The sequence below is a fragment of the Ambystoma mexicanum genome, chromosome 5p (assembly GCF_040938575.1).
Source record: "Ambystoma mexicanum isolate Mex_15411 chromosome 5p, UKY_AmexF1_1, whole genome shotgun sequence".
Classification (NCBI taxonomy): Eukaryota; Metazoa; Chordata; class Amphibia; order Caudata; family Ambystomatidae; genus Ambystoma; species Ambystoma mexicanum.
This window is the reverse complement of record NC_090930.1, coordinates 1,030,354,587-1,030,372,957: the sequence shown is the minus strand read 5'-3', so window position 1 is coordinate 1,030,372,957 and position 18,371 is coordinate 1,030,354,587.

Below are 18,371 nucleotides of genomic sequence, written 5' to 3'. Positions count from 1 at the left end.
AGTGGCTTATGGCTATGACTGATGTTTGCCCTTGTTTCCTCGCTTTCAAGTGGTTTATATGTCCTGCTGCAGTGTCACTGTTGCACCACATTCCGCCTGTGTCGGGCCCTCCCTTCTCCGTACTTGTGCACCTGTTTTGGAGCTTCCTGGGCTTCCCCTTCTTTGGCGGCGATACTCTCCGTTCCTTTCCATGTGCCCGGGCTACTTTCCCAGGCAGGCTCCTCCTCGTGCACTCTTACGCAGCTGGGCCTCCTCCCCATACGCGCTGCCATCCTCTGGCCGTCTTCCGTCTGTCCTGGCAGGCAGCACGCTCCTCGGCTCCTCATGGACTGGCTGCTGGTCTCCTCACCGACGCTGCAATCCTGCTTCTTGCTGGGGCCGCTGGGTCCCTCCGCGACTACAGCTGCTCTCCGCGTCTCCTTCCGTTCCCTTTCCGGGCGGGAGCCGCCAGACCTCCTCCCGGCATTGCTGTCTCATCACTCGCCCGCAGTCTCTCCTTGACTTCGCTGCGGTCCACGCTCGCCTTCTCCTCCTCGAAAGCGGGTTCTTCCGTGCTCTTCGCCAGTTGTTATGGGCGGACTTGGGCCCAAATAAAGGCACGGACACCAGGGTACGTCTTGACTCTACTTTATTCATACATTAACTAACTGTTCGTTTCCACTTAAAGGGGCCCAGTCCCTTTTCCCTTCACAACACCAAGGTTCTTCGTCCTCTTGGAACCTTGGTGTTTCCTATGAAATACGCCTTGCATTTACGCCTGGTTACATAAGCGTCCGTCATGAAATTCCTCCTGCAAAGCGTAATTTGCAGGCAGTTTATTTTTCACAAAACAGAGCATAAAAGTGAAGAGTAAATCAAGGCGAAATCGTCTTTACTAGACTGCAGGTTATCCAACAGCACACACATGCAAACCTTTGTGGTGCCCTGCTTGCAATTTGCTTGTTTTACAAAATTACCCCCAGTGATCTGTCCCACGAAGCACTGAAGCCGCTACCACACATACACGAGGAAACCCTGACAACTAAAAATCTTGCAAAATAAAATCTTGTTCAATCTTTACTGTGTGAGTCCATCTTATATGTCGTCAAGTCTGGCACAGCTGGCTTTGAACCTACAAATGGTTAACGACTGCTAACCAACATTATGGAGCCTCGAATGCGGCCAACTCTCCTATAGAAACACAACGCTGCTGTTAAGTTTCAAGGGTGTTTTAGTGGTTAAAAACAAACTGCAGTGGAGATGGACTTAAAAAAAAGAGACTGAATGAATGAAAGTCTTTGCACTTGGCGTTGCAGTACCGAAAGGATGAGGTTTCCTGAAATGAAGAAAGCTTGGTTTTGATTTGAATGGTCGTGCACGAAATGCGCCTGTGAACTTTTTCTTTTCTTCTTTTTATCGCTGCAAGAATTTGGGCAACCAAAGAATAGGCCATATTGAGAGAACGATAGCATGTCATACAGCGTTTACCCGTAGCTCTACTCCACGGGTATCCTAAAACTGCCCTCTCTGCTGAGGCTAAGCAATAGGTGCCAGTTAGGGACGCTTGAGGTGGAGGGCTGCTTAGTTTACAGACTGGTCTAAAACAAAGGACACACTTAAGTCAACACGGGTTAACCGATGCTAGCAGGTTTGAGTTACCACCAACTAGGGCTGAGCTTGGCAACACACTGAAAAATACAACACAATCTAGGCTGAACGGCAGGATGCGCACAGGCCTGTTCAGATTGCAGCATTGCACATAAATGCACTCTCAATAAACAAATAAGGGGTAATTCATATAATTTAGCGCACAAGTGGCGCACAAGGCTGGTGCACAGAGGGAGCGTGCGCCAGTCTGAGCCAGCCGCGTGCGCCAAAACCCATTTTGACGCACAGCGTATTCATGGATACTAACATCCATAATCAGCCGTGGCACAGAGTGGCGCAGCGACCCTGCAGCAGCGCCAGTTACGCCCCTAAACCCGCCCCGTGCACCACAAACATCGCTCAAATCCAGTACATGGCGTAAAGGCCAGTGGACCAGCATACAGCCCCCCAACCACGAAAACGCGTTGAAAACTCCCCGCGCACCTCTCTGAATATGCGTACCGCGCTTGCGCCAGCGAAATCACGTGGAAAACACCCTGTGCACCCCTCTGAATACGCGTACCCTGCTCGCACCAGCGAAATCATGTGGAAAACACCCTGCGCACCCCTCTGAATATGCGTACCCTGCTTGCGCCAGCGAAATCGTGTGGAAAACTCCCTGCGCACCCCTCTGAATATGCGTACCCTGCTTGCGCCAGCGAAATCGTGTGGAAAACTCACTGCGCACCCCTCGGAATATGCGTACCCCGCTCACGCCAGCGAAATTGCGTGGAAAAATTCCCCCCTGTGGTGTGGGCTGCCTGCGGAGCATGCCCACGGGTGATAGTCTGCCTGCGGGGCATGTCCAGGGGTGAAGGGCTGCCTGCGGGGCATGCTCAGGGTGGATGGGCTGCCTGCGGGGCATGCAAAGGGGTGATGGGCTGCCTGTGGGGCATGCCAGGGGTGATGGGCTGCCTGCAGGGCATGCCCAGGGGTGAAGGGCTGCCTGCGGGGCATGCTCAGGGTGGATGGGCTGCCTGCGGGGCATGCCTAGGGTGGATGGGCTGCCTGCGGGGCAGGCCCAGGGGTGATGGGCTGGCTGCGGGGCATGCTCAGGGTGGATGGGCTGCCTGCAGGGCATGGGGAGGGTGGATGGTCTGCTTGTGTGTATACTGGGGGTACGCCTGGAGTTTTACACGCGATTTCACTGGCGTGAGCGGGGTACGCGTATTCCGAGGGGTGCGCAGGGAGTTTTCCACACAAATTCGCAGGCGCGAGCGGGGTACACATATTCAGAGGGGTGCACATCGAGTTTTCCACATGATATTGCTGGTGCGAGTGGGGTACGTGTATTCAGAGGGGTGCTCAGGGAGTTTTCCACATGATTTTGCTGGCGCGAGTGGGGTACGTGTATTCAGAGGGGTGCGCGGTGAGTTTTCCATGCGTTTGGGCAGTGTGGGCCCTACCGGGTGTTGCCCACCCGACCTCCCCATGGCCCGCAGGTACCACTTCACCCCTGACTATGCCCCGCAGGCAGCCCTTCACCCCTGGGCATGCCCCGCAGGCAGCCCTTCACTCCTGGGCATGCCCCGCAGGCAGCCCATCACCCCTGGGCATGCCCCACAGGCAGCCATCACCCCTGGGCATGCCCCACAGGCAGGCCACATGTGAACATGCACTTGGAAGGCACGACTCATGTCCCCCACCCCTTCCACCCACCACCCATTGACAGGCACCTGCCAGCAGGCCCTGACTCATGTCCCCCCACATCCACCCCCCCATTGACGAGCACCAGCCAGCAGGCCCCTACTCATGTCCCCGCAATCACCCACCGACCCCCCATTGACAGGCACCTGCCAGCAGGCCCCGACTCATGTCCCCACCCCCCCCATTGACAGGCACCTGCCAGCAGGCCCTGACTCATGGCCCCCCACCCCACCCACCCACCCCATTGATGGGCACCTGCCAGCAGGTCCCGACTCATGTCCCCCCACCTCACCCCCATTGACGGGCACGTGCCAGCAGCCCCGAATCATGTCCCCCATCCCACCTACCCACCCCGACATGGCCCACCAAACACCATGTCATAACAAAACAGATCCATGGCCCTAATGCCAACCCAAATCCCCCCTAGCCCCAGTATAAGCACGCAACCATCCATGCACCCACTCCCAAATTACCCATGCCATAAGAGTCTTAAAAGAACCAGCATGGCCATGCATGAATGTACAACAGAGCCACACAGTGGCAACACATGACTGAGGCAATGCTCATAGAGACATGTACAAAACCAATGAGAGTACACAACACCAAAAATGAAGATATATGAAATGTATTAAAAAACATAATGAAATAACATAATGAAAATCAAACTTGCAAATTAAGAAATAATGAAAGCAATAACAAAAAAAGGAAAATCCAATGTAAAACAAAAACCACAACATGAAAACTGAAAAGTGGTCCATCACCAATGTCCATATAAAGTAAATAATAAAAAAAAAACATTGATCCATGGGATGTTCAAATAACGAATGTCTGTACAAGTCTTGAACTACATACACTGCAGGTCTGAAGGGTCCATGATCCCCAAACAAAAGGAAACCTACCAAAAATCCTATAAAAAAACTATGTACATAAAGTGGAGCAAAGTCCATGAACTCCAAAAAATATATATAAAACAAATGAAACCTAAGACTAAAGAACTATGTACAAAGGCGGGGGGCTAGCCCTACAGTTCACTCTTTGATGTTCCGGGCCAGGGCATCATCGAACTCCATGTCGATGTTCCGGCGGCGGGCCTCTTCCCTAGTCTTGAGGTCTCGCAGGGATGCAGCCATGGCCTCCTCTAACTCCCTGCGAGTTGCCTCGAGGCACTCAGCCCACCTCAATGCCCGGCGCATGGAGTTCGCCGCCCCGACCATTGTGAGCCGTGCCTCCTCTGCCTGCCACCGCTCTGCATCTATCTGCCGGCCCAACCGCTGCCACACGGAAGACACTCCCAATCCTGGGTCCTCCTGCCCGAAGGCCGATGCCCGCCCCTGGGATGTTGATGGCCGGAACCATGATCACTCCCACCCTGAGCCTGCTGCTGCCGTGCACGTACCCTGCCTGTTGATTCCTGCACGTCCTCCTCTTGCTGGGGTCCAGTTGGTGGGGTGGCCACCCCTGCTGGATCTCCGACTCCCGACTGTGGCAGGCTTGTGCCCTCCACCAGCTTGGCCGCTGGCTCAGGGGCAGCTTCACAGGGGGCCCATGTGATACTTGGGTGGGAAGATGGCACGGAGGGTGACTGGCGCATAGGGGGTTCAGTTGAGGAAGGGGTCGCAAGGAGTTCCAGCACACGGATGAACCCAGTGCTGACGACCTGTCCTAGTAGATCGACGCGGCCAAAGAAGGATCCGAAATGACGTGCAATGTCCTGACGAGAACCCTCCACGTCAACCCGAATCCCACGTTGGCGCAACGCCACCCCAGCTAGGACGGGCTCAATACGGTCACGGATTGCAATGTCTGCAAGGAGAGGAAGGCCAGTTGTTGTATGCGCATCCCCTCCCTGAAAACGGGTCTGGACGGAGGCATCCCTGCTGGTGCCGGATGATGCAGTCACAGGATCGGAGACAGGATTACACACAGGCACCTCCGCGGCGGCCTGTGCTTCCGCCTGTCCCTGCCCCTGGACTACACCACTAGCACCAGTTGTAAAAGCAAAAGGAAATATCGAGGCTGAGTACTCCAAAGGAAATACACCAAACACGGGCTATAAAGATTCACAGATCTTTATTCAAATAACTGTACAGTTTACAAAGAAACAAAGTATCAGATAGCTATCTGGCCCTCAGTACATCACAGCGAATACCAGCCCGTTCGGTGTGAGAAGTGAGAGGTACTGGACGTCTAAACATTTACATCTTTTATACATTTTCCAATCGTAATGTCCAGCCCCTCTGCAAGTTAATAATTCTCGGTCTAGGGTTCGTGCCAACTTCACCTCTAATTTATTCAACTATATGCACGTGGATTATTTCCAGTTTGTACAACAAGAGGTCACAATGGCAACAGTGTATCTTTGGATTTAACATTAAGCCTTAGTACACGTCCTATACAATGTAGTTCACAAGTGTTCACGTTTAGTATTTAAACAACATTGTATTTGATGTTTGTCCGCGGATCGGACTTGTTGGCGTGGGTAATCCTCGATCTATAGGTCAAACGTAGGACAAGATTTAATTACATGGCCCTAACATTTGGCCTACGGGCAGTTTAGACATTAACTTTTGTGCGAAGGTCAGGACGGCTAGGTTACAAGCGGGAAACACTATCCACCATTTTAGAACACAGAATGACTTTGGAGTAGAAATCAAAATGGCGGACGGACCTAAAATGGCTGCTAAGTCGATCTAAGATCGGAACTTTGTAACGCGGATTTCTTCGCAGAGCGACTGGCCTTAGGCCAATATATACAATAAAAGGAGGCACAATATGATATCCCGTTTAACACATTGGAATCCCCCCCCAGGCCCCGTGCGTGAGCCTTCCGTGGCCTCCTCCTCAACCAAACCCCCCACCAACCTGGATGACTCCGTGCCATCTTCCTCCATAGGCTCCTGTGGGGGCTCAGCTGCCCCTACTGCTACCGAGGAGTCCACCTCCAAACGCCGCCTCTGTGACGTACCCTCGTCACCAGCTGCGGCCATTGACGCGGCACCATGCTCCACACTCCCCGAAGAGATGACCACCTGGGATGGGAGCTGGGCCCTGCATCTCCGGCTGGTGGTGGGATCCCTGCCGCTGTGCTCCACAGCACCGTCCCCGCCCTCTTCATCAGTTGATGCTGCAGACAGGGAGAGACAGAACATAGGCATCAGGGCACTGTACAATGGTCGTATACACACATGACAGTTGCACATGAGCGGCAGTGTCAAACTTCACAGATAGCATCACACTCCCCAACACACATATCATTTGAACCCACACACATGCACACATTGACAGGAATGGTGCATCAGGCAGCAGCTTCCATACACACACAACAGCATGAACATCCAAAGGTCAGCCTGACATCACAAGCAACACAGGGAGTGCCAAACACATGCACACACGCCACCAGTCAGACATACATCTCCACCACCTGTCACAGTGCAATCACCGGCAACTATGTCACATCTGCCAGTTGGCTCACTACATGTCTGTGTCACATGCATCCATGGTGTATCACAGTCGCACGCATGTCAAACACACACACATGCACATACACACCGTGCACGTACATGAAGGTGGTACCAGCATCCATGTGTCACACCCCAACCATGGCATAGTACATACACAGAAATGCTAACATGTGTGCGTCTCCACATGCATTTGTGCATCATGCTTCGGAACACACACACCATTGATGTGCATCACACATGACTGGACTCACATGCAGCAGGGTCATGTCCCTGCACATGCACATCCATACATGGGCCTTTCCAGACATATGTCCATGTTGCACACTCCTGGCACACCTCAACTTGCACCGTGTCCAATCAGTACACATGGACACTTACCGCTCGACTCCGGACGGGTCTGCCTCTCAAGGACCTGGAGGTGAAGCGCTGGGCGTATGCATTCCAGGACCCTCATCTGGTCATCGGTAAGGCAGACCCGGCACCCCTCTGCATCTGCTGCGTCCAAGAGGCACTGGGCCTTCCTGAGGGTCCTGGACCTGAAGTCCTCCCAGCGCTTGTGGATGTGGGGTATGTCGCGGGTTGCCACCCCCTCCGGGTTGATGGTAACCACGATGTCCATCCAGATCCTTCTCTGTCCATCCTTGTCGGCGCATGTTCTTCCGAAGAGGGCATCATAATGCACCAGGACTTGCTCCACCAGGAGGCCAACCTCTCCTGCTGTGAAGCTGGTAACCCTCTGCCTCTCTAGCTGGGGGTTGCCAGTGGTCTCAGATGTTGTTTCCCCCGACATGGCAACCCCTGAGGCAGGTGTGGGTGGGCAACTGGGTCCTGGTGCTGGGCTGTGGATCGATGGAACTGCAGTCGGGAGTCTTCTGTTCCAGCAGGGTTGGTCACAGCAACTGGACCCCTGCAGATGACTGACGTGCAGGCACCAAATAGCAGGGTACGTGGCCAGCAGGCAGGCAGGCAGCAGCAGATGGCTGGTGGGAGTCGGCTTGGGGTTCTGGGGAGCAGGAAAATGACCTTCTGGGCAGGAGTGTGGTCTTCCGTGTGTTGTCGTGTGACCAGCTTGATACGGAGTGAATTTGCACATGAAAAAACAGCACGTCAGCGTGTAATTCGAGGAAAGGCCCTTAGCATGTAAGCGCGTATGTGACGTAACATGCGCAGGCGTTTCCCTCAGCAAGGGTGCATTCGCACATGCAAAAACATCACGTCCGCGTGTGAATGCGTGTAATTCGAGGAAAGGGCCTTAGTGCCAGTGACGTTACGCGCACTGGTGTTGCCTTCAGCACGGGTTAAAGGTGAGCGCGGGCTAGCAGTCCACTGTACATGCTTTTCGTGGAGATCGACGCGTGTCTTTACTCTGCTGGAATGACACGTGATTACTTCACAGTGTTTGAAGTTCGTACCTCTCCTTTTGGCGGGGTGTTGCCTACGCGCACAAGCGCGTGTGTTTTTCTTTTTTTTTCCATGCAAGGCAGGCAGTGAGTACGCACTCTATTTTTCCCACTGTGGTCCCCCCTGTGCATCGCGTACTGTTTTCGAGGTCATAGTAGACGGTGTGTTCCACGCATATGTGTTTTTTGTGTCCCTAGGTGCCACACCGTACTGCTGGAGGTTAAACCCATGCATGTGGGCTACCGGGGTCACGTACACATTTTTTTTTTATTATAATTTCTTGTTCTTATATTTTGTCAATTTTTGTATTTTTAAATTATTATTATTTTTTTTTCATTTTTGGGGTTGCCTAAGCATTGCGTGACCCATCATTTTTCCCCAGGGGTCACAGACAACCTTGCAGGAGCACTGGGTACCTATTCTATCAAGTAACCTGCCCCCTTCTAGCCAATTGCCCAGGACAATTGTTGAGTGCACCTCCCATAGGCTATTTTCCATCTGTGCCATGGTTGAGAGGCCACCAAAGGCTAAGGGCGGCAAAGCTGGGCGTCCTCCCAGGGCTGGGAGTGGTCCGGCATGTGGGCACGGAGACCAGGCAGGACGGGGAGTCAAGGGTGGCCAGGGTGGCTACAGAGGGGGAAGAGGCAGGGGTGCCCCACTGGGGCAGGATGCCCAGCCACGTGCTGGTGCAGACATGCCACCACCCCTGTGGCTCCTGGTGATGAAGCTGTAGCATCACAACCTAGCGCCCATATCACCCAACAGCAATTTACATCTGCTGTCATGGGCCCACCGGTGGTGGTAGCTGCAGGTGCAGCTGTGGGCACCTCCACCCGGGCTCTGGGTCAGGCATCGCATGTTGCATTGCGTGACGAGAACTCCCAGGACAATTTTCATCTTGTCCGGAGGTTGGGGTCACGTATATCCAGTGTAGCTGTGACTGGGGCACACGTATATGGGGCAGTTATGACATCTGCTGCCCCAAGCAGCCGGGTGGTGGTAACTGCATGTGAGTCAGACCTAAGCCAGACCTTCTGTCCTCATACCAACACCCACTGCCTTGGTCCAGTCAACCAGCGCCACTGCCCCCACTGATCAGGGCCATATTGGCCACTTATGGTCAGTACCACTGGCCAAAAGGAGGAAGCGTGCTCCTGCGCAAGAGGGTGGGACCCAAGACACGGCTCCGGCCTCCTGCACGTCAAGGAAGAAGCCTTTCTGCAAGAAGGAACTGGACTAACTTGTGGACTACGTGTCGGAACACCAACGCGATATGCTTATGGGCCCACAGTGCCATACAACGCATCACCAGCGTTGGGTCCACTGGCAGCATGTTGCAGATGGTGTGACAGCCATGGTATTCCAGGTGCGCACAGCTCAGGACTGCTACAAGCGTTGGAATAACCTCTGACGCAGTGCAAAACAAAAGCGTTCCTATAATTATTCCATGTCTCTGGTGACTGGTGGTGGGCCACCACCAGAGGAGGATGAACTCACTCAGCATGAGGAGATCGCTTCAGATTTCATCCCGGAAGAACAAATCCGTGGAGTGGCAGAGAGGATGGATTATGATGCATCATCTGGTGAGTGTAACTCCATGACATGTGTGTTTGGCATGTGTGGCCCTCCCAGCTACAACTTGGCTCCTTCCTTTCTTCAATCTCCCTCTCTACCTGTGGTGTTCACCAGGGGTCTGACCTCTCGGCCTGACTTTACAAACAGCACCTGGCAGCTCTCGCCTACTGCTTTTTTTAATTTATGCTACGACTTCCAGTGCTATGCTGATGACAACCAACTCATTTCCAGGCTGCCCTTGGCCACCTCTTCTCCTTCCCTGATTACTGATAGCCTCATTTCCATTTGCAATTGGTGTACTACCAACGATCTCGGTCTGAATGCAAGCAAGTCTGACATCCTCCTCATCGGTACACCTTCGCCATCCTTTCCCCTCACTCTCTGGCCAGCCCCACTTGGCCCTCCTCCTACCTCCACCTGCAAGGCCAACAACCTCGGGGTCACCTTTAACTCAGCACATTCCTTTTCCACACACATTTCTGACGTATCTTGAGATAGATTACCTTCTTCACCTCCTCAGGGGTACTGTGCCTTTCCTATCATTCACCTACATGCTCACAGTCTCTCATGCTCTGTTGTACTCAAGGTTGGAGTACTGTGACATGCTCTTCCAATATTCGACCTGCCTCCACAATTCGCCCTCTACCACTAATTCAGTACAGGACTGCAAGACTTGTCCGTGGCCTCCTGCCCTTGGATCCTACCTTTCCAGCTCTGTAATCCCTTCATTGGCTACCAGTGGATGCAAGGATGATACTTCAGACCCCATGCATTGTGCTGAAGGATTTTTGGGGCCTGGGTCCAAAATACCTTCAACAATCCCTCTGCCAATTCCTCCCCTCTTGAGTCCTTTGCTCCTCTACCTCACACTCCCTCCGGGTCAGTCGTTAATTGAATAGATAAACTGGCGGCGGATCTATGTGTACGGCTGGGTACTCCTTTTGGAACAGCCAACTGGCCACGTTGAAACTTGAGGAGAAACATCTCTGCTTCCGGAAACACCTCAAGACCTTCCTATTTGCTCCTGCATTAGTCCCACTTCTCCCCAGTTGAACAGTGTCCTCTGTTGGCACTGTGCCCCTGCACACACTCTGTCCTTTCAGGCCCAGGTACATGCTCACCCTGCCTCCCTGCTGCACTGCCTCCAGGCCTCCCATTGCAATGGGTCCTGTGCGTGTACCCATACAGTCCCCCACTCTTCTTCTGCACTCATCAGATTTGCCCTATCCAAATTATCTTGAACTTGCCACTTGCTGGCTGCACTGCCACCTTTTGAATGCCTATTCTATCATTGTACTTCATTTTCCTTCTTTGGTCTCCTCTGTTTGGCACGTTCCCCTTCTCCCCCTTCAAGGGTCTTCAACCCTTTATCCCTTCTCCATGCACTTGTGTGTTCTCAATGTCACTGTGCCCAGTATGATAGTTGTTGTGAATTCCTTTTCTCCCTTGTTCCACTCCCTTAGCTTTGAGCCACTTGTGGACGAGTGCAATCTTGATGAGATGTCATATCATGTCATATACATCCTTTGTCCCTGGTGCAGTGTGTCTCACTCTGACTGTGCTGATGGAAGTGGCTCCACATACACATGTGTGCACAATCATGTTCCATGTGCGTTCCATGTATGCCCCTAGGTGTCCTTGACCACCTTCTCATTGTAGTATGTGTCCAGATTGATCCAAGTGTCATCTCATTTGTACAGCCATGTCATGCTCACTGTAGGTCTGTGTGTCATCACGCACGACTTCAGGCTGTCCACATCTGTTTCATGCACAAGGCTCCCCTACTACCGTCATGTTTGGAGATTGTCATCACTACGTATGTGTTGATGTTAGAATTTGAGGGGCTACACATGCACTGCACCGCACACACCCACTCCTGTGCTAAGTTCAGCCCTTCAATATGCAAACACAATACTGCTGTGTGATGGTGACCTGGCATGTATGTACCCATGTCCCTCCTTTCATTGTATAGAAAGGCACTAGCGTAGGTGCCTCCTGTGACACATGTACTCTGCGTAGTTGATGGTAGTTGAGTGCTGCACATGAATATGCATGTTACATGTATCATGGTGTGTTTGGTTTGATTTCTAGCTGTGGCTATTTGTGTGTTCCCACATGCTTTTGCTAGATGCCATCTCTTTGTTGCCATCTCTCATTTCTGCATTGGATGTGTGCCTGCTAGAGGTTGTGTGTGATGCAGGTGATGTGCCACATGCAATACTTGTGTTCCCTTCACATTTTGCACACATCCTTTTCTGCTTTGGGGATACCCTTGCTTTGCAATGCCACTGGATGCATGTTGGGGTTTGAGTTGCCTGTGACATGGCTGTTTCATTATTTGGCTGTCAATGTTGTGAACTGTATGTGTGTGGTATCTGCTACTGACATGCGTGTCCTTGTTTATTTTCTTTATGTTGCAGATGATGACGCACTGGCGGCAGAGGAGGAAGATGTCATCCCTGACACGGTGGTCAGTTCACATGACCAACCAGGCACCAGTGGTGGTCATGGGGTGCCAGCCCACGAGAACTCACAGGTGCTCCAGGCCATCGTGTCCAGAGCTGACTCTGAATCACGCTCTGATGTATCATCTGACCACTATTTTGAGCCGGTCTGTATCATGACGTGTCGTCGCCGGTAAGTGATCCTGTGTTGGTTGATCTTCTGTCCGCAGCACCTGCAGTAGGGGGCCAGGCAGGGTTGGAATGTCTGCCTGTGCTGGTTACGGGTGCACGGTCACACTCAACACCAGTTGGCCATGTTCCTGTTGGCTATCTCCCACATAGGTCGGGCCGTGCAGGCGCTGAGCCCAGTGAGTTTTTTTTATCTCAACATCTACACATGTGGGTGTTGACGTGCACCCTGTACCCACCCACCCCCTGGGTCATATATGGCCATTTTTGTTTTTTTTTCCTGCAATTTCTCTACTTTTTTCCCAGCAATTTTTTTTTCCTGCAAAAAATAGTTTTTTCCACCAATTTTCTTTGTTTCTGGTAGGTATGTTTTATTTTCCTTGCAAATTTTTGTTTAAATTATTTATTTTATTTTTTACTTTATTTATTCCTTTTTTTACAAGAAAAACTTTTTTTAATTTCTTTTTTAAGTTATTCTTTTTATTATTTTTATTCAAATAATTATTTAATTGATTTTTATTTTCTGCTTCTTTTTTATTGATTGCATTTTATTTTGTCTATTGTGCATACATGTGACAGTGTGGTACATTGTGGCATTGGAAGGCATCCACTACGTGTTCCAGCTGGGCCCATTCAGGCTTGTCTTGTGTATGTGTTTTGCTTGGGGTCCTGACACATATGCTACTCCTGCTTCCCCTTTCCATGGGCTGGCAAGGATGGCTCGGTGTAACAGCATCTCACACAGGGGCATTGGGCTTCCGTCATATCAGTGGCCAGCTTGCAGTCCTACTTGTGTGTACACCCCTAGTGGGTATTCCGGATGAATTCTTCAATGCATGTCTGCACTTCACTTTGGTGCGTATTCTGTTGACTGTGCATTTCATCATGTTGCTTATGATATTTGTTATGTATTGACTGTCTATGTTCATGCACTTCCTGCTGTAGGTGGTACCATGCACCCTTTGGCTGTGTAACACACACTGATGGTGGGAGGGGTCTGTGTGCAGACAATGTTGAATTGCGACACTTTCCCCACAGTGATTTGGATATGGCACATGAAGGCTGCACGCTGAGATATCCATAACACCACGCATTTCAACGACTACCCATTCCTTGCTTGCACCACTTTGGCCATCTTTCAGCCCTGGCTGGTGCTTTGATGTGCCGTTTGAAGTATGGCCGCATTGCTTTTGACTTGACTGTCATGTTTGTGTCCTGGACGTGCTCCCCCCTCCATTGGTTGCACTTGGCCCTGTGACAATTTGGCCAACCAGGAGGCTGGAGCCTGCCACCACTACCAAAAGCCCACAATGGAGGCTCTGTCTAGCCCTGTCCACCAGCCTTCTGGGACCCTTGATTGTCCCCCTGTCTACCCTGCCCCTGCTAATCTCCCTCTGTATCCCCCCTTCACCATCACATACCCTCCCCTTCTGCACCGTCTTCTTTCCCTCTGTCACCTGTGTGTGCTTTCTTTCCCCATCTCCCCCTTCATGCATGTGATACATAGCCGCTTGTTCTTTGCAGACGTTTCCCCTTCTGCCTCCGTCCATCCGCCACCCATCTTCACCTTTTTTAGTATTGTTTTGGCACTTACTTTTATCATTGGTCCCTCCACCACTGATTACAGGTCGTCTCTTCCCCCATTCCCTTCTGTCTTTCTTCTCCCCCTCCCCAGCATTATCTTGATTCTTTGTTTACCTTCCACGGCTTGTCACTTGTTTTGTTACTCTCCTCACCTCTTCCCTCCTCTTCCCTCACTCCCCTCCTTATGTGACTCCTGAACTGCAACTATTGCCGTCAGGCATAGCAATGTTGATGCTAGTTTTGTTTTCCCACATTCCCTCCCTGGACTCTCCCTTATTGTTAAAGGCACTTGTAATATGTACTTTGATTTGGTAGTTCATTTTCACATTGTGGTCTGTTCTTCTCCCTTGTTCTCTCCCTCATTGAGGCGCTTTGCTGAACTTTGTGTGTAGGTCCTATAAGGATTTTCAATGAATCAGTGATGGGTTACTGTCTGCCATTGTCCATGTGGGGAACTCTCTACATGATATGTTCTGCTGGTCAATGGATGATCCTATGTTGTGCTTTATTTTGAGGTGTCAAGTGCAATGTTCACATGTGCTGTGTACAGGACATTGAGGCTCACTTCATTTCACAAGCATGTATTCGATGCATGTCCCTACTGACGCAAACACTTAGGCAACGCCCCCCCTCACCAACTACATTGACACCATGCACACACATGCACCCAGATTGCTTTCAATCCATGTTCACTTTCGAGTCATTGATCGTGTACATGCATGACAGGGCACTACTTGGTTGATTGCAATTTTTTTAAATGATGCTCAAGGGGTTTCCCCAACGCAATGCACACTCACTGTGCTGTCCAGTGAGCGGTGTTTGATATGGCAATTTTCGATTGTCCAATGTGCATGCCAACAGGTATTCTGACTTTTGTTGCCTGCACCACTGGTGGCATGCATTTGTGCCACCGTTTTCAGGGTGTGAGGTTTTGGTCAGTGATTCCGTGTCAGGGGTGATTGTCTGGTGCCTATTTACATTTCTCACGTGGCACTTTATGACTATTGTGTCATGTGTTGTGCATATGGTTGGATGTTTTGCCATTGCATACCATGGTATGGTGTGGCAGACGGGGGTCATGTGGGTTGGGAGGGTTTGGGTGGCATACCAGTATTTTTATGCCCTGTTTTGCAGGGGGGGGGGATATGCACCTTGCATGTGTTCCCTTTGGTCACGTGGGATTGGTTGTGTTTAAGTAGCTAGGGATGCACACAAAGTGGCACTACCGTGGACACATTTTCAGGGTGGTAAGGTTGTGACAGTTAACTGTCCCTTTCTCATCATCGATTGTGACCTGGTATGTGCCAGGCCTCTGTGCACTCTGCAGGGGTTGGAGTTTAAGTGAAAAATGTGGCCACAAGCTGGGTATGGGCTGCCTCGCCACATGCCCTTTCCCCTCCCATGTGCAGCGGCCGTGCATGTGGTTGGGAGTGTGGGGGCACCACCATGTCCACCGGTACGTCATGCCGTGTTGCAACGTTGTGCAGGACACATGCTGCCACAATGATCCTGCACACTACTGGGGGTGCATATAGGTGCTGTCCACCAGAGCGGTCAAGGGAGCGGAAACGTGACTTGAGCACTCCGAATGTGTGCTCCACCATGGCTTTGGTTGCAATATGGGCTGTGTTGTATCTTACCTGGGGTGGTGTGGTGGGGTTCCGTATTGGTGTCATCATGTAGGTGCTCAGAGGGTTTGCACTGTCCCCTGGTAAGGTGATAATGGTTGTCATTAGTTGGGCTTGTGTATTTGTCTGTGTGTGACATGCATGCATGTGCACAGGCATTTGTACTTACCTAGGAGCCATGTGTCCCCATGTTTCCCAGCTTCCAGGGCCCGGCTCAGGGCGGACATTCTGAATATGAAACTATCATGGGTGGACCCTGGATAGTTTGCATAGACAGAGGTGATGATTCCCTTGGCATCGCATACCACCTGCACGTTGATGGAATGCCAGTGCTTGCGGTTTCCATAGAAGTGCTCAGTGGCCCTAGGTGGACATAGGGCCACATGGGTGCAATCTATGGCACCAAGCACTTTGGGGAAGTGTGCCACCCTGTAGAAGTCCAGGACCACGGCCTGCCTTTCTGCGGGTGTTCTGGGCATGTATATGTGCCTGCGGACTGAGGGGCGCGCAGTGATGATTGCCAACACATGGTGTAGGCAACATGACTCAGTGGGCGGTGAGACGCCCCCCACTATGGCAGTTGTCCGCTGAAATGACCCAGTGGCCAAATAATGCAGTACATAGAGCACCTTCTCCAAGGGGCTCAATGCTTGGGAGCACAGGGTGGGTGATGTGAGTTCATCCTCCCACTCCCTGACCAGCTCTAGGATGATATGAGGTGGAAACCTATACCTGCCATAGACCTGGTCATCAGGCATTGCAAAAAGGCTGGTCCTGGGCAAAAAAATGCGGGGCCTTGCTATTCTCCTCCTCCTGCGGTGTCCCACGATCACAGCTGCGAGGAATTGGACAGTCATTGTAGCTGTATATGCTTGTTTGTTGTTTGCACGCACTTTTATGCTGCGCGGGGGCGCTTCCGCCTGCTTTCGTGTGGTGGATGTAATTGTGCATGTGCGGGTTTTCACTATTTGATTCCATGAATGCGTGTTGTTCACTAGCGCGTGGGCATTGCGTGTGTTTCCCAGCGGTACTTCCCACGTTATGCCTACATTTTCACACGTTGTTCCCCATTCCCCGTGTTCCGCCCCCTTTTTAGGTGTGTGCGCGAGAAGTGGTGCACTTTCCCCGTTCCTGTCGCGCACGCGTTTGGAAAGTCGCAGTGACGTGTAAGGTAAGCACAAATTTGGCGCACATCCCTGGAAAAACGCGTGCAGGGCCTTCCATCAATCGCACGCATGCGTTTCGCACGCGTGCGCTACCTTTTTCACGCTTGCACCAGCTTGCGCCACAAATTTCGGCATACATTTATTCCATGAATTACCCCCATAGAGTCTTGGTATGCTATATGTATCACCCTGGAGTTAAGGTGAAACCTGAGATCTATTGACTTTGCAAAAACTCTATCGCTAATAACATCTGACATGTTTGGTGTATATGTAGGAAATTGTGCAAAATATGTTTCTTGGTCCCGACCACCCAAAATTTTAAAATATGGTGGAAATTCGTCCAGTGGTTTAGAATTTATAATACATTGGACACAAAGAGAAGGCGCTTGTTTTATATTTTTTTTAATTGGTTTTCCCCTAGAGAAAATGTGCATTCATTAAACAGGCAACACGGCTTCACATTTTAAACAGGAGTGGTACACAGTAGCGCCTATGTGTCTTTTGTTGGTTTAGTGAAAATCCATCCTGTAGATTGGTTTAACTTTGTGGAGAGAAGTGTGCACCGGTACCAACATGTTTTATTAATCTTCCATGGTGCACTGCAGCAAGTGAGGCTTTTTTTTATCGACAATTATCACGAGAACAGAAAACCCAACACGCTTAAAAAGGTGTAAGAAGGGGGTGAAGGAAATGTTGCCATCGGGGTGGTTTTGGGACTGGTGTAACAGCAGCTGTTGAGTAGTTTGGGAGTTAGGGGAGGGCGACGGAATACTATTTCTTTCCATTTGATTTTGTCTTTTCGCACCAAACGTCACGTTCTTGCAATTATTTTGTGAGAAGAGTGACGTTTCCTCAAGATTTTGAAATACTTTTGACTCGAGTAATCTGTTATCCACGTGGTTAAATGATATTTGGAGAGGGCTTGTGTATTTTGCCTTCCGGGTGTGTGCGGAGACAAAACCAGGAGCATGTGTGCACATTTAAAGTTCCCGGGTGCTTGGGGAAATTTTTGTATTTCAAGGGTTTTCAGCTTCTGTCGAGTATCAATGACGTATTTGCGACATTCTTGAAGGTCATGTTGCCTAGTGATTTCTCACAAGAGATACCCACGCAATATCAGGATTTGAACGTCCAGTCGTCGTGCCATTGATATCTGACCTCATGCTGTATGGCATAAGAAGACAATCCATCCATGTACCGCAGGTAACTGTAATTTCCAACCCAGTACTCGGGGCTCTACCTCCAGTGCTTTTCCAGCTTCCTATACCCCAACCAACTCGGCCCTCCACCCATTACATTCCAGGTAACGGCACAAGGATGGATTGTCCAAATACCAACAGCACCAGAACAAGTTGTGGAGGATCCCATTTCCAGACAGCCTTTCCAAGATCTTTTGGAATGTGTCGTGCAGAAATTGTGTTCGAACTGGGAAGCCGGCCAGATAACAGTGAGAAAAACAGAAGCCACCAAATTATTGGGCGATCCGAGCAGAACAACTGGCAAAGAACAAGACAGACATGCACGACTGAGACTGACCCCATTGTGGAGGTACAAGAGGCGCCCCAACATGCCTTTATACCGGAGTGCCTTTGTGGCATATGCTGCACATGGCAGAGCTTGAGGAGTTATAGGATTAGTTGTTGCTTGATT